This window comes from Varroa destructor, unplaced genomic scaffold (genome assembly GCF_002443255.2).
Source record: "Varroa destructor unplaced genomic scaffold, Vdes_3.0 BEIS01000007.1, whole genome shotgun sequence".
Lineage (NCBI taxonomy): Eukaryota > Metazoa > Arthropoda > Arachnida > Mesostigmata > Varroidae > Varroa > Varroa destructor.
The window spans coordinates 27,495,577-27,509,808 of record NW_019211460.1 but is presented as its reverse complement, the minus strand read 5'-3'; the positions used below and the strand labels follow the sequence as shown (position 1 = coordinate 27,509,808).

The window sequence follows — 14,232 nt, the reverse complement described above, 5'->3', positions numbered from 1 at the left end:
CGACGGAAAATTTCAGTGAATATCTCATGGCCGTCAACATATGTAATCGACGTATCGTTTCTCATTATCGTAGGCGAAACATACTTCAATTTTAAGTCAGTCTCAATTTTGGTGTTCTCCATGATCTTGCTTGTTTTTCTGATATATAGTCGACCTATGTTCGATTCGTTTGCAGGCACATTTTTTTCTAGACATTTTGTTGTCAGAGTGCCGCTACCACACCTCTGCGTCCATACGTAATAGCCGCTGGAAAGATCTGCACCGCTATCACCAGCGCTGATAACAGCAACAATGGCGGCTGTACGCGATATTCTGGCTAATTTTCAAATTGCATGCGCAGACCCTACTCCGCCAGTGCCCAGTCTCGCCGTAATCTAGGTATATACTTCTATCCTAAGCGAAAGCTAGCAGATATTTAATTATGTGTTACTTTAAAAAGCTGTCTGCGCGACCACGTAGAAATACTCCCGTTACTGCTGCTGAGGCCACTATGCCACACAGGTTATAAGGAAAACTGTAGGGTCAGCTTCCTAACGAGCAAGGGCCGTTCAAGTCAAGGAAATGGTGACGGAAATAGTCGAGGTGTCGTATCATGAGTTTAAAGACACGGCCAAAATCGGTTTTCTGGGAAAACCGAAGGCTACAAATTTGCGTTCTACGTTCACCGTTAAACGTTAGAATAATAGTATTTTTGTCGATTCAATTATCGTTATCTAAGTAACGTCTTCTTCATTTATTAATTTTTTTTTATCGAACTGAAAAATGCCAAGTAATAGATGCACATAATTTCGTGTCGTTATGCGCCTAGTGTGTTATAAGATAAAACAGTTTGTGTTGTTTTTATAGGTTTTTTGTCGAATAATTCATTTATTTTTTGTTTCGTTCAGATCAAATCAAGGACCGGCTAATCCAAACACATGTATAGCATGCATACGTTGACAACGTCTCTGGTTAATTACGAAATAAACATTTGCTCTTAGTTATCTTCTTGTTACTAGTCCTTGTATAATAGATTATATAACAATAGAGTAAGGATACGTTGAATGTTGGCCAGCGCTAAGCGGTCGCTTATGTACTCCCATGCGCATTTTAATCTTTCTCCATCGTTTTTATCTTTAATCCTATCTAGCGAGCTTTGTTTCTTACTTCATTGAAATTCGAGTTATCGGAATCATACCACCAGAATTACTAAGCTGTCATGTTATTGTGTTGGAATTATGTCACGTAGTGCGTACAATCAGGATCCAACTTTTGATTTAAAGCTTTCTGCAAATTTTAGTCCACCTTAACCTCTTTTACTGAATCCGATCCGGCCCCAAGAGCAACAAATGCTGAATGTCTTCTGTGAACACGTCAGTCACACCAGAACGACTCGTATGGACGCCATAAATGCCAGCCGCGCCTGCTTCACTACCGCCGTAACAGTGTGTCAAGGTAGTAACATAATAAAGCCCGGATCACGAGACACCGCAAGCTAAAAGTCGACTAAGAACCAAGCGACTTTTGATTGAGCTGCAGCAAAAAGATGCCCAAATACACACTGTAAATAAGATAGAGTAGCAAAGATTTAACAAACAAGCAAAACGATGCAAGCTTCTGTGAAACTCGTGAATCTGTGAGTGCCTAAAATTGGTTATTTCGTGAGCTACGAACTTCAAAGCACTTACTCCACGTCCGCATGTCAACGAAAAGAAGCTCGCTTACCACCGTCGCGCTCATACGTAATCCTATTATTGTCAGCAATTTTAAAGTAGGCAAATACTACTCAGCTTCGGGAGTGAACTTGCCCCGGGCAAGACGCAACAGTTGTGAGGAGCAAGCTGTGCTGCGCATGTAAATATACGAAGATATAGTAAATTGGTTCTAGAATCGGGATAGAAGTGAGCATAGCAAAAGATCTAGAATATTCGATAACTAATAATAATAGTTGTTATTATTATTGGGCTGGACACGAATTTAAAAATCTCTAACGAGATTACCTGAGCGATGTCTCACGCCGGATGGCATGAGCAAGTAAAACATTTTTGTTAGTTTCCACTTAACAAACTACACAGTATTGTTGCCGATGGATGCCGCCCGCCGTAGAATCGCTCATGCTCGTAGCTGGATGTATGTTCGTAGTACAACTGTTACCTAGAGAGAAGAACGAAAAAAGTAAATTTTTATGAAATCTTTGAAACGATTTACTATAGCAAAAAAAAAACAGTTTAAATGACAGAGCAATGTAGCAAAAGCACTGTTTCTTGATTCAGAAGCTGAAAAGAGTGTTGGCCTCGCGCCTAGTATATGCGTATAGTCGTGTACGTTATCATCTTATTATAAAAAAAAAATACATTTAACACATCAGTATGCTATTCTACCATAGCGAATTTGAGTATTTTTTTTCAAAATTTCAAAGTTGCATTTCCAGCCTGACGAACACTTTGGGAAATTTTATATCGCGACCTTCAAAATGTAAAGCTTACGATTTTTATTAACTAGCTAATAAACTAACTAAATTAACAGTTGGCCATTTCTAAATGCTAACAGAGTTAAGGTGTTGTGAAAAATATACGTTGATATTAATCTTACCGCTGAAAATTGACATTTATGTAGAATGGTATTTGCAGGCCAAGTCAAGTATCGGCTAGGCCAAGCACATGTTTAATATGCATACGTTGATATCTCTGGTTAGTTACGAAATAAACATTTCAATAGGTTTCGACAGATATTAGTTAACGTCAGGTCGCGGTCGTATGATAGTCACGGCTTCGATTTAGAAGCCCGTAAGGTCCGCTAGGGTAGAAGATTCCCTATGCTTCCCTTAGATTTTTTCCTTTCAAATAATTTTCAACCCATTTTGTCGAAGAAAACAAAAACTATATTTATCACGTCTGTTTTTACTGTTAAGATGGGGTTGTCAAGAATATTCTATATTATGGTGAGTAATCGAAAACGAGCGAAACAAAACGACTGCGCTTTTTTACTGAATGTCGATCAGACGTCCATTTCAGTTAGCAAAATGTCGAATTAGCCATCTGTAGAAGTAATTTAGCGAAACGCAAATGGTCAGAGATATCAGCTATTTCACTAGGCTCGTGCGTGCCGAAGCAGAACGCAATCTTTAAGAAATTGACCTTCTACTTAGGGTGCTTGACGCAAAACGAGCTTCCTATAGACAGCTGCCAGACTGCCCTTTGTCTTGGCGCACACATTGAACTTCATAAAAGAGGGCCGTTATGAGACGATGAGTGTGACTCATACCTTCCAAACTTGGGACTTCCAAACCCATTACCGAACCCCGCATCTCAGATCATAACGCAGGTAATATAGTAGCACTAGGTTATCTTCGCTTAATAGCTCAGAGCAATCGCAAATAGTGCATGACACCAAAAAGCCTTGTTATTGACTGCGTATTGGTTCAATGAGGAAATACAATGATGAAGATGAGTTATTTTTTAAATTTCGGTCGAATGTAGTTTTGATAATCCGAAACTCGTAATAGACTGTGTTTAAAGCAAACAAATAAATTCTTTAATGAAAATTAGTATATGAACATTATTTTGGTGCTTCGTAAGTTCTTTTTTACGACATGATATTACCATTAATTGGAGAGGCAGCGCAGTACCGCTAACATTTAATGTAGTTTCAACCTAACTGCAAAACTATTAAGTACATGCAACTAATCTTATAATAATAATAATAGAATCATAGTAATAAGTATGGAGATTAACTTGATGCGGAGAAAATTGCCATCTGGATTGATATCGATATATTCAAAAATATATATTTTTGTTTTCGCCGTTCAGCAACGCCAGATAGAAAGATATGGCTTGACTGACACACGAAATGAAAATGTTTGCTTTGTCCTAAACGGTAGGCTGAGCTTGAAATCGTCACAAAATTTATCAGCTTTTTCTTTTCGAGACCAGTAGGCGCATGTTCTTCAAATGTTTTTCCAGTAATATCAAGCGAATTATTATGGAATACACTTATCTAATGCTAGTCCCCATCACGTCAGTATATAACTCAAACGGCGGTCAGCGATGCTGATACTATAAATGAACAGGTTATATTATACAGGTCTAACAATGACTCAGCTGCAAACGCAATAACAAACGTTTTCTGTTTACATTTTGAGCAGACCGCGACAATACTACACATTAAGGCCAATCTATGTAATCCCTATAGTTTGCCCCTCGTTCCCAACTCTGTCCTCAATTTGTGCACTTCCATTAGGTAAATACTGGGAGTGGCGTGACCGCGTGCAATATACTACGCAATCAAGGTAACGAAGGGGGCCAACAAAATGAGCAATGCAACAGCCTGGGGCTGTATTAGGTTTTATTGTCTCGTGAACATGATGCATATGCCTTCATCAAGACGTAACTAACCTTCTCAATGCAGAGGTAAAGGCGGCTATGGGGAAACAAATATGGATTTAGAGTACGCTTTATAAGCACGCAGCACTATAGAGACTCTTCGCGTTGTTATAACGAGGTAACTAACACAACAGCCTATTGAAACTACGCATTAGCACTACTACATAATACTCGAAGACTCTGGCCTATTAAAGCTAACTGCTGGCGTTGTGGCGCTGTGTTTGAAGTAACGAAGACTCGCTGTGTGAATGTTATTAGCGGCATCATTTGCTACCGCAGGCCAGGTTGAGGTCCTTTAGTCTGAGATTGCCCCATCTTACATATTTTGTTTGTTGTCTTCCTTTCATACGGCGGTTGCCATCAGTGTCGGTACGGGCGGGAAATTCTGATGAGCGGCACAGTCTTAGGATCGCTCAAGCAAGCCGATGATAGATTGCAGTAACAGGATAAACAAAAGCCTATCAAGCTACGCCGCCAACCGGGATACTGGAAGATTCACTGTAGCAAAATAGGCACCATCGCAAGATGGTAATGCTAACGAGATTAAAAACACAGCTGGGGTGCCGATTTGTTTGCCATATATAACCAGCCTCCCAGTTTTATGCGTCTTGTAGTAAGCGATGATGGGAAGCCAAAATAATATTTGACTTATAGGATTCTGCAGCACCAAGCATCTTGCAAGCTTTTCAGTTTCAGGTATAGTTTTAGCCATATGCAAGACAGTTCTTCCCTAAAAAGGTACTGCTAGTAGTCGCTGTATGCTAAACGCCCTATTTTTAACGTGCCCTGTTATCTCTTGATCGTCCTTTCCATAACAGTGTATCCACGTGCAACATGCAATCAAGTGCCTAGATATTCTCCGAAATAAACCGTAATACATATATGCTATATCTCAATTTCCAATGGCTTTTTCAAAAGCTGAAGTGGTGTAAAGCGCCACAAAATCTTTTATATTCTACAGTGAAACATGCAATTCGTTATTGAATAAACTATTTTTAAATGTCGTGTACAAGTAGTAAAGCTCTACGGAACACGCGAGTTAAATCTAGAAAGATTTCAATTGAAAGGTTCATTGCGTCGATGTGCTCATTGCTGTAGAGTGCTTTTCCTGTCGACTTCGCCATCTATATAATAGGCAGATCGCCTTTTAGGTACAACCGGAAGGAAGGCTCTGTTGACTGACACGATGTTCGAGATCGTATTATTGGTTAAATACAATCGACGATGTAGTCATCCAATCTGATTTCCATATGCCTTCCGAAGAGCTCTGCCTAAGCTTTTACATACCGATGTAGAAGAATAACGAAAAAATTAAAACTAGGAACACCAACAACTTATGAGAAAGGTCCAAGCATGCATTTCCAGTGATCCGGGCATTGCAATGCTGTAACAGAGAAAGACCATCGCTCGCCCGAGAGTTCTCCACGAGCTTAGGCATACGCTGCATATCTCCGTGACGCTGCAGTTTTACGTTGCCCTTTTTATTGGACATAAGAACTTTTTAAATAGTTTAGGTCGGAAACGCGTGTGTGCTAAAAGCTAGCCGTCTGAAGTACTGAATGGCACTTAGCGACAGTATCGACACATATAACATAGGAGTTACATAAATGACCTCTAGGAGTGTTAAAGCAAAGAATTTCATATTTTTTTCATCTGGTACTTAATTTTTTTAAGCATAGAGCCGCTTAGTTCTCCTTCGATGATAAGGTCTTTATCAGTCAGAACTCGCCCACTCGCTCCCCTACAATGGCAATCCCCGCGACGGGTCTTTAGACTGAAGTAGAACAAACTTTCCTGTCAGTCTTCACGCTTTAAATATTATGTCTGGTGATAGGATAACACGCCATTGCACTTTCTTTAAAAAAACAACATTTTTTTTATATGTCTATCTTCGGTTCGTTCTATAAGCGCTGCTGAAATCGTAGCAAGAAAAAAAGTGTCCTTCAGCAAAACAAACATCTGCTTACAATAGCCATTCAGTGCAAATTTGGCTTACTGATAACTTAGAAATCTTGTCTAAAAAAAACCTTCTGCCCATTAAATAGTTCAGATAAGAATTCTTCGAATTTTCTGTGCGTAGGGCATATCTCAAGACCAAGCCACTTATTGCCGCTACTGAAAATTGGTTAGTAAATTTTGAGAGGTAGATCTTGATTGAGGGTCATGCCCAGCTTGGATCAAACATTTAAAACTTCAAAAAAATATATCAATTACATAGAATAATATATGTTATCTCACATGTTCCTATCTACGTGTAAGCCAAAGTTACGCAATCGTCAATTTAATCAAATCAAGGCTGATGAGCGGTGAATTTGCCACTTATCTGGGACGGCTGATGGTCTCTATATGAGTCAGATGGTAAAACTATTACTCGATGCTGGTAAACGACAGTAGCACTTGCAATGACGGCCCGCTAACATATTTATGGTTATGGCAAACAAAGTTTGTTACCTCCATCGATCATGTACTTTATGCTTGTACACAAGAGTCGTCCTCGAAAGCATAACACTCAAGGCGAAACTTGAAACTTTTGTGCAAAATATGATAGAGAACTCCGCCTCTTTCCAACAATCAACCTTCTGTTTTCCGTTTTTGTAGAAGAATTTTAAGTCTTGATTCTGTTCTGGACGGGTCACATAACCTTATCCTATTTCTAATCTATGGCTTTAGTGGCCACTATAATAAAGAGTGTTGCCAGAAGTAATTTTTGATTTTGTGAGGCCACAAATAGGCTTATGAGTCAGCAAACTTTATATCCCAATAGGGCCCTTGTTACCCCTGGCAGGTTCATCCTTTCTTACTTGATGTTCGCTTTGAGGGACAGTCTTTGTTGTTTCCTGCGCACCTCAACTGAGAGGCGCTGGTCGGCGATTCCGACTAAAAATTGACTGACGAAGCGTCGACAATATCCTGTGGAGTCAGCAGAGCTCGAGCATAGGAGTTGAGGCTTGGGGAATAGTACAGCTCGTTTACTTAATGCTTCTAACCGCTTTACCCGCGTTCCCCGTTACTCCCAGCATTAACAACAATAATAACACGTAAGCAACATCGTAAGCAATGAAACGTATGAGCTTTACGCTTAGTGATCGGTAATTGAGTTAGAGAAGCCGCAAAAAAAAGGAGCATCGGTCGACGCAGATAGGAGGTAGCCGTTCCCATAATAGCTTCAATTTTTTGTTTGAAGCCTGTACAGTAGGTTGCAACTATTTTTAAATTGCTTTTTATAAAAAAAGGAGAAGAATATTTCAGCGTTAATTTGCTCGCGCTTAGGTAATTAACTTGACGAATGGAGCGCAACAGGTATGAAGCGGCTTCGCCCCTGTCTAGTTTCAACTAAATAGGTTTTAAGCCAATGAAGTTACGTAGCTGTTTCTTCTCTTAATGACAATAGATGCCATATAGACACACTGACGGGTCTGGTCGCAGTGGCTGAGGCTTTACTAAATCGTTTTTATTAGACATATGTTCTTTAGGTTTTGAACGCAAATTATTTCCTAAGTTCTAAAGGTCCCTGCACACGCGTGTGCCTACAACGTGTTTAGTCCATATAATTATCGTTAAGTCCATATATTATGTGTTCTGAAGCGACTGTGTTCAACCGGCATTTCCGTTTTTATCTATTAAGCTCAAACACCAATATGTAACCTGCCTAACATGAGGTAACATTACGATGTATTGTACTATAGATAACTTCTACTCATAGCTTGTGCTCGGCAGTTTCGCTGCATGCAATTGAATTCGAGCAATAGAAACACTGGGCTCGAATCTTCGCTTGCGGCGAATACGTATACGAACTGCTTTTACTATATACCCCCCTCTTATTTGCCATCATCTTTTTGCCAACAGTATAAATAGGTATCCGATATTTATCCATTCGCCATACGACGTAACCGTCGTTGTCGGCATTTTTATGTCGACAGCGACAATCATGACGTTACCGTGAAATCCTTTGTGTGCGCAAGAGAAGTTCATTGTGCATTAGACGGCGTTTAGCAACGCGTGTCGACAAAAAAGCAACCACCTTCCCAGTGGGAGTAGGGATGGGCGGATTACGTTAGGCAGGCGCCTTTTGAATGGAAATAGGATGTCGGAAAGCGAAATAGAACCCGAAAAATAGAATGTTCGGGAAGTATCAAAAGTCTTTGTTGTCTATGGGGAAATTTGCGTTCATTTCGTTGGTGTCGGCTTTATGTCTCGCCTCGTGCATTTGCTGCCTGCCGCACTCGTTAACGCTCGCGTGTTCATTAATACTACGTTTGACAAGTCATTACTGGATTCGAGTTACACACGTTTATGTTCGTCGCTAGTAACTAAGCTTAAGGGTTCCAACAATCCAATATGCAAAAACGGTCACTAAATATACATGACCACAAATATTTATAACCGTGTAGAAATTTCAGTCACTATACGCCACCTATTTGCTATAACGGCTATAATAGCGAAGAGAAAAATGAAGTTCGCGAACTTTTGCATCGTAAAACGGAAACAGACCATTACAGCTTATATCTTCTTATTAAGGCTTTAAACAAGTTTACGTTGCTATTTGCCGCCGTACACTCTGAACAATACGTAGTATATGCTCTTTAGTCTCTGGCTTTTGTTATTGCCAATTCTCGAACGCAACCTCCCAAAACCTTGTGCTTGCCTGTCTGTACTCTGCTAGCGATTTTTTAATGCTATATTTATTCTTCTTCTTTGTCATCTCTGTCGCTCGCTCTATTTTTTTCGAACGAACAGCCATTTGACGACGGACGGGGTTCTCGCAGAGCAGCTGGCGTCCCCAAAATTGGCAATGACATTGCCGCGGCAATGGTGGCCTTCGAGGCGGTACCACTAGCAGCGACGCCACAACTGTATAGATCTATCACTGTAGTTTAGGTCGCACGAGTCCAGCAAATGCTACCTTCATGAAAGAAAAGATTGTCTGATCGTATCCATGTTCGTTAGAGCAGCAGCAGCAGCGTAACAAGCAGAGGCCAACGGGCAACAACTCAATGATATTTCTCACAATGCAAAGGAAGGCGTTGGCGTGTCTTTTCAATCGTAGTGACAATAGTCCAAAGGACAATACAGCGATGTATCCTCACGAAGCCATCCTCGGCTCCCATTAGTAGTAACACAAGCATTGCGGCCAACATGGAGATGGAAACCAGTCATTGTCGCCAACCGACATCTCCGACGTTTTGCTTGTTTATCTCGTTGCCGTCCGACCTCCCTCCGTATCTTTGCTTCGAATTCTCCCTCCCAGGACTCGGAACTGCCTGAACTAACTAAACCGTAAGACCGCGATGGATAGGCAGTAGCACGGCACAGTCATAGCTTGGCTGATTCATAACTTGTAGCGAAAGGAAAACAGAAAGCGAGTGGAAATGCCGATGGACGCCATGAGGTTTAAGAAACAGCTGATCCTCATCGCGAGCCAGAAAAGATGAAGAAACGGGCCAGCTGGCCACGGGTTAGCTGAGCCGCAGGCTCTGTTGAGCAACTTTATTTCTACCGTTGAGCGTTAAGTTAAAGGTGAGGCCAGTGCACGTGGGATGCGTGAGGTAAAGGTGACTTTCCTCCGCAAAAAAACACTCTTCACACTTTTTAACTTCAAAGATTTGCTACACCGGAAACTGCAATAATTATCTAATATATTGTGAAGTGAAAATTCTAATAGATCCGAAAAGGTGTGGACCAAATAGTGAAGAAAGCGCTGAAACGTCGTTCGATCGCCCACCTATTACATTTTATATGTGAGATTTTCGATGGAGTTTCAATTTGAGACTTCGACATTATTGGAGTTGAAATATAGGCTCTAAAAATTCATTAAATTAACTATAATATATGCTGGGAGCTGCAAACATAATCTTTCACCGGTTACAAATGTCGTCCTAATGACTATTCTGAATCGTTTCCGAGCATAATAGAACCATTCAGTAGGAAATAAATATATATATATATATATATATATATATATTTTTTTTTTTTTTTTTTTGATTATATTCTGGGGTAGTGTACGAGTTATCCTATGGTATAATTCTGTAAACCTTCATCTAATTCTCCCGAAGTTCGATCCATGTTCCCCCGGTAGGGTACGCCTCATAAAGCAATTTACCTGTGGATAGAATAAATGAAAACAGTTACTAAACTAACATTTCGGGGACATCAAGTACCACCTTGACCAATCAAGTCGCTAGAAGCAAATTGCATTCTTCGTACGATCGACTATTTGACTGTCTTGTAATGAAATTTTATTTCTGTCTCTATCGGGAACTAGCGAAAACCAACCGATATTCTATTGATTTTCTAGTAGCGTGTCCTCGACATTGCATTTATTAAGCAAACGACTATTTTAACCTTAATGGCTTCCATCTACAATGCGACCTTGGCCAATCGACCCTGTTGACCATAGATAACGCCCCCGATATTCCCGAAAAACGTCAGCTCTCATTTCGTACTTACCTTCGTCATTCCCAACGCCTCTATTCCTTTGAATTTGACACGGGGGAGGCCCTTAAAATAACAAAAAAAAATATAAGAGCCCCTTGTCTTTCATCGCCCCGAGACATCGGTTGGCCAGCAACGACAAGAAGGAACAATCACGATAATGGACCCCTTAAGTAACGATTATGAGGTTTTTGACAAAAATGCTCAACAATAACAGAAAACGGGAGTTCAGGAAAGGAAAAGCGAACGATACTAAAAAGGGGTAAAAGTCGAAACGCACAGCGAGTCAGTAACACCTGATACCGTCAGAATGAAAAGGGCTAGATTGATAAGCTTTACCCTTGTAAGGCGAACGGTAATAACCAATGTGCCTAACCACGCTGAGAGTAGGTATTGGCTAATAGAAGAATATGGCGCTTAGGTTCGAGGTAGAAGCATGGTTTTTAATAACCTATAATTCAGCTTACCTAAGTTAACTATTGCAGATGTACCGTTTGCTTATATTTCTGTATAAATAAATATAATATATATATATAATATAATATAATATAATATAATATAATATATATATATGCAACGTTAATTTACGCATTCATTCTAGGGCGCATATAACGTGCTACATATGTGTATGCTTTCCTTAAGACATTGTGTGGTAGACAGCACATCAACGCACTATTTTAATGACAACTATAGCATATTTATCAATAATTTTATAATAATAACTTGCTAAATTCACTAGCAGCTCATTTATTATCTAGCCACTAATACTGAATAACCGATTAGGAACAGCTTGATATACATGTCTATGTTTATACATATAAGCGAACAAAATTTGCGCATTGTTAGCGTTACTACGCGCGCAAATGATTTTTTCTACGGTCAATAAATCGCTTGTTAGCCCCGAGGCAAATTCCAGTTAGCCCACTAATGAAAAGGACCTATGAGAACTTAGCGAAGCTATATTGCAGATTAGACATAAACGTTTATTTGTACTTTTTTATGTGATGTCATAAAGTGGAGTGGTTCTACTGAAAAGCTATTTTAAGATCATCCTACAAAATAATTTAGCTAAGCATGTCTCTTTTTTTTTTCCTATACGTAAGTATACACGTTTTAGCGAATGATTTGAAGCTTCACAAACTACAACAAACACAATGTAACGTAACACAACGAGACACACTATGCAATTTGTGTGAAAAAAAAAATTATCTATAATGTGCTACAAACATAAAATGTTCAACTTTGTGAGTTAAAGAAGGCTGATGTATTGCATCACTTTTCCCAAGAAAGTTAGAAAATCATGACATTTTCATAACTGAATACGATCAGCTTCAGTTTTTCTCAAATAAATACAGAGCGGCGTCGCTAACATCATAAACGAATGATTTACATACGAGATTTATACAAATTCCCCGTCATAGCTCACATAGCCTCCACATCGTTACCGTATAGAAAATTCACGACGATAGGGCCTAGGTCTCAAAGTTATTTATATCTGTATACAGAAATTAGCAATTCGTTGGTATCAGAATTGTTTACAAAGCAGTAATAGAGTGCAGACGCTCGCGAACATGATAGGCGATCACTTTGTTATCACTTGTTTCGTTTCCAGTAGATAGCGGGCTACGACCACGTATCGACTGATAGCTTCACAGTGGGTTCATTCCCCTAATCTACGTATACGAAAGCGTTCTCTTTCTCAGAAATGGCCCAGTGTTGTTATTAGCTTGAAAACTATCTTGAGCAGTAATAAGTCGAAATCATCACCATCCATGACAAAATTACAAATGGACGAAGGCGTAACCTTGTGGTAAATATTATATTTATTATACGCACGTTCTTTCATTGTTCGGCATCAATATTTTCTAATCAATTCTCCGCGTGGGCACGGCTAGCAGACGCTTTGGAAGGCATCTGCAAAAACTAGCATGTAGAGAAACTTCATTGATCAAGCAGTAGCTACCAGGGTCCAGTTCTTACGCCCGTCGGAAAAAATTATACTTCAACTTGGTGAATGTACGTAGCTTTTTCCCACTGCTGCTTTTTCGCTAGCCCGTAATACCCTTCACTGAACCCGGTATTTCTAGCGGAAACATGCGCGACGTGGTAATATCCCTGGTAGCTACCCTGGCCTTGAAGGTACAGCTAAGATCACCGTATACGGTCTGTCACTTCATAAAGAGAGTGAACTTGGGCGTTCAGCACGAGCAAACAAAGTTACTGTAACCTTCACTAGAAGCATCTCTAATGGTAATTATTGCGTAGTAGTGGGCTATGGAGAAAGTGCATACGACACAAAACGTTTGTAAATAAGGGAAATTATTTATCAGTGCCTTCTTGAAAATATATGAACAAATGTATATGTTATACAACAGTACATAGCAAAAAAAGTGTGCCCTCCAAGTATATGAAGAAACAAGAAACAGATTCTTCAGTTCGACTAAAAGTGTAACAAGGGTATATATTGGAAATAACGCAGTGACGCAGTCGCACACAAACGCGGTTCGCTCTTGGCCACGAGAAGAATATAAAAAAAGGTATATAAAATAAAAAGAGGACTTACTTACGGAATATTTCTTCAAACGTTTTCGTTTTTCGATAAAACTCAACACTCTGATGAGAAACTTTAGCACGCCGACGTCACAGATCGGCAAGAAGAAGATAATTCGAGAAGGCCAAACGTTCGTAGAGAGGGTGCGATATCCGTATCTATTGATGCTGGTATATAATTTGAGAATTTAGCAGTTATTTTTTTTTTTTTTGAGAAAACGCGCATCGTTACGAGGTCGGACAAATTCTTGACATTACTTTTTTCTATATCTTGTCAATAAGCTGAGGCTCCCTTTCACATCGCTAAAGCCAAATGGCTTATCCACTGCACAACTTCTTATAGCGATTTTTAGCATGAACCATATTTGATTCTTTTCCGACGATTTTATCGATAATGTAAGCGTCTGTCAGAAGAAGCGTTACTGATCTATCCACTAGCCCGAATGTGTTTTTCGGCTAAAACGAAATTTCCACTGGCCTCTTATCATGAGAAGCATCAACTGTTTGTTACGCGTCTTATAAGCTGTTATGAAATAGACAGAAATACACTACATGAACTAGATTAACACTGTGCTGAAAAACACTACCCGTAATATGGCAACACGGAAAATAAGGCTTATGCGTAAATATTCGATTGGGCAGAGATAGAAAGCCATCGAACAACGTAGATAGTTTGATAATAGGCCAGGTGTTTATACTATCGTGGTCTGTGGGAGACAACTTCAAACACTCTGAGAAATCATCTGACAGTACGATGTAAATGCTAGTAAACGAAATGAATAATTTTAAAGCTGCAGCAGAGTCTTGAAATCCACTGACATCTTGTGCTTTTCCAGCTACTGTAAACTGCGTGACGACTAGAAATAGTTTATGCGCTAATTCGAGAGTC

The 14,232-nt window shown here is 39.7% G+C and overlaps 1 long non-coding RNA gene across 2 annotated transcripts; it reads right to left on the bottom strand.

Moving 5' to 3' along the window:
- Positions 1-828: 828 nt before the first annotated feature.
- LOC147754523 (uncharacterized) lies at positions 829-13,981 on the bottom strand. 2 transcript variants are annotated; one of them, XR_015317391.1, is made up of 5 exons: positions 13,361-13,981; positions 10,809-10,859; positions 10,394-10,461; positions 1,980-2,133; positions 829-1,540 (listed from the first exon to the last, which is right to left on the bottom strand). It is a non-coding gene; the product is annotated as an uncharacterized LOC147754523 (long non-coding RNA). The 2 variants fall into 2 exon arrangements; XR_015317390.1 differs by lacking the exon at positions 10,809-10,859 and having other exon boundaries at positions 13,361-13,977.
- Between the last annotated feature and the right edge of the window lie 251 nt (positions 13,982-14,232).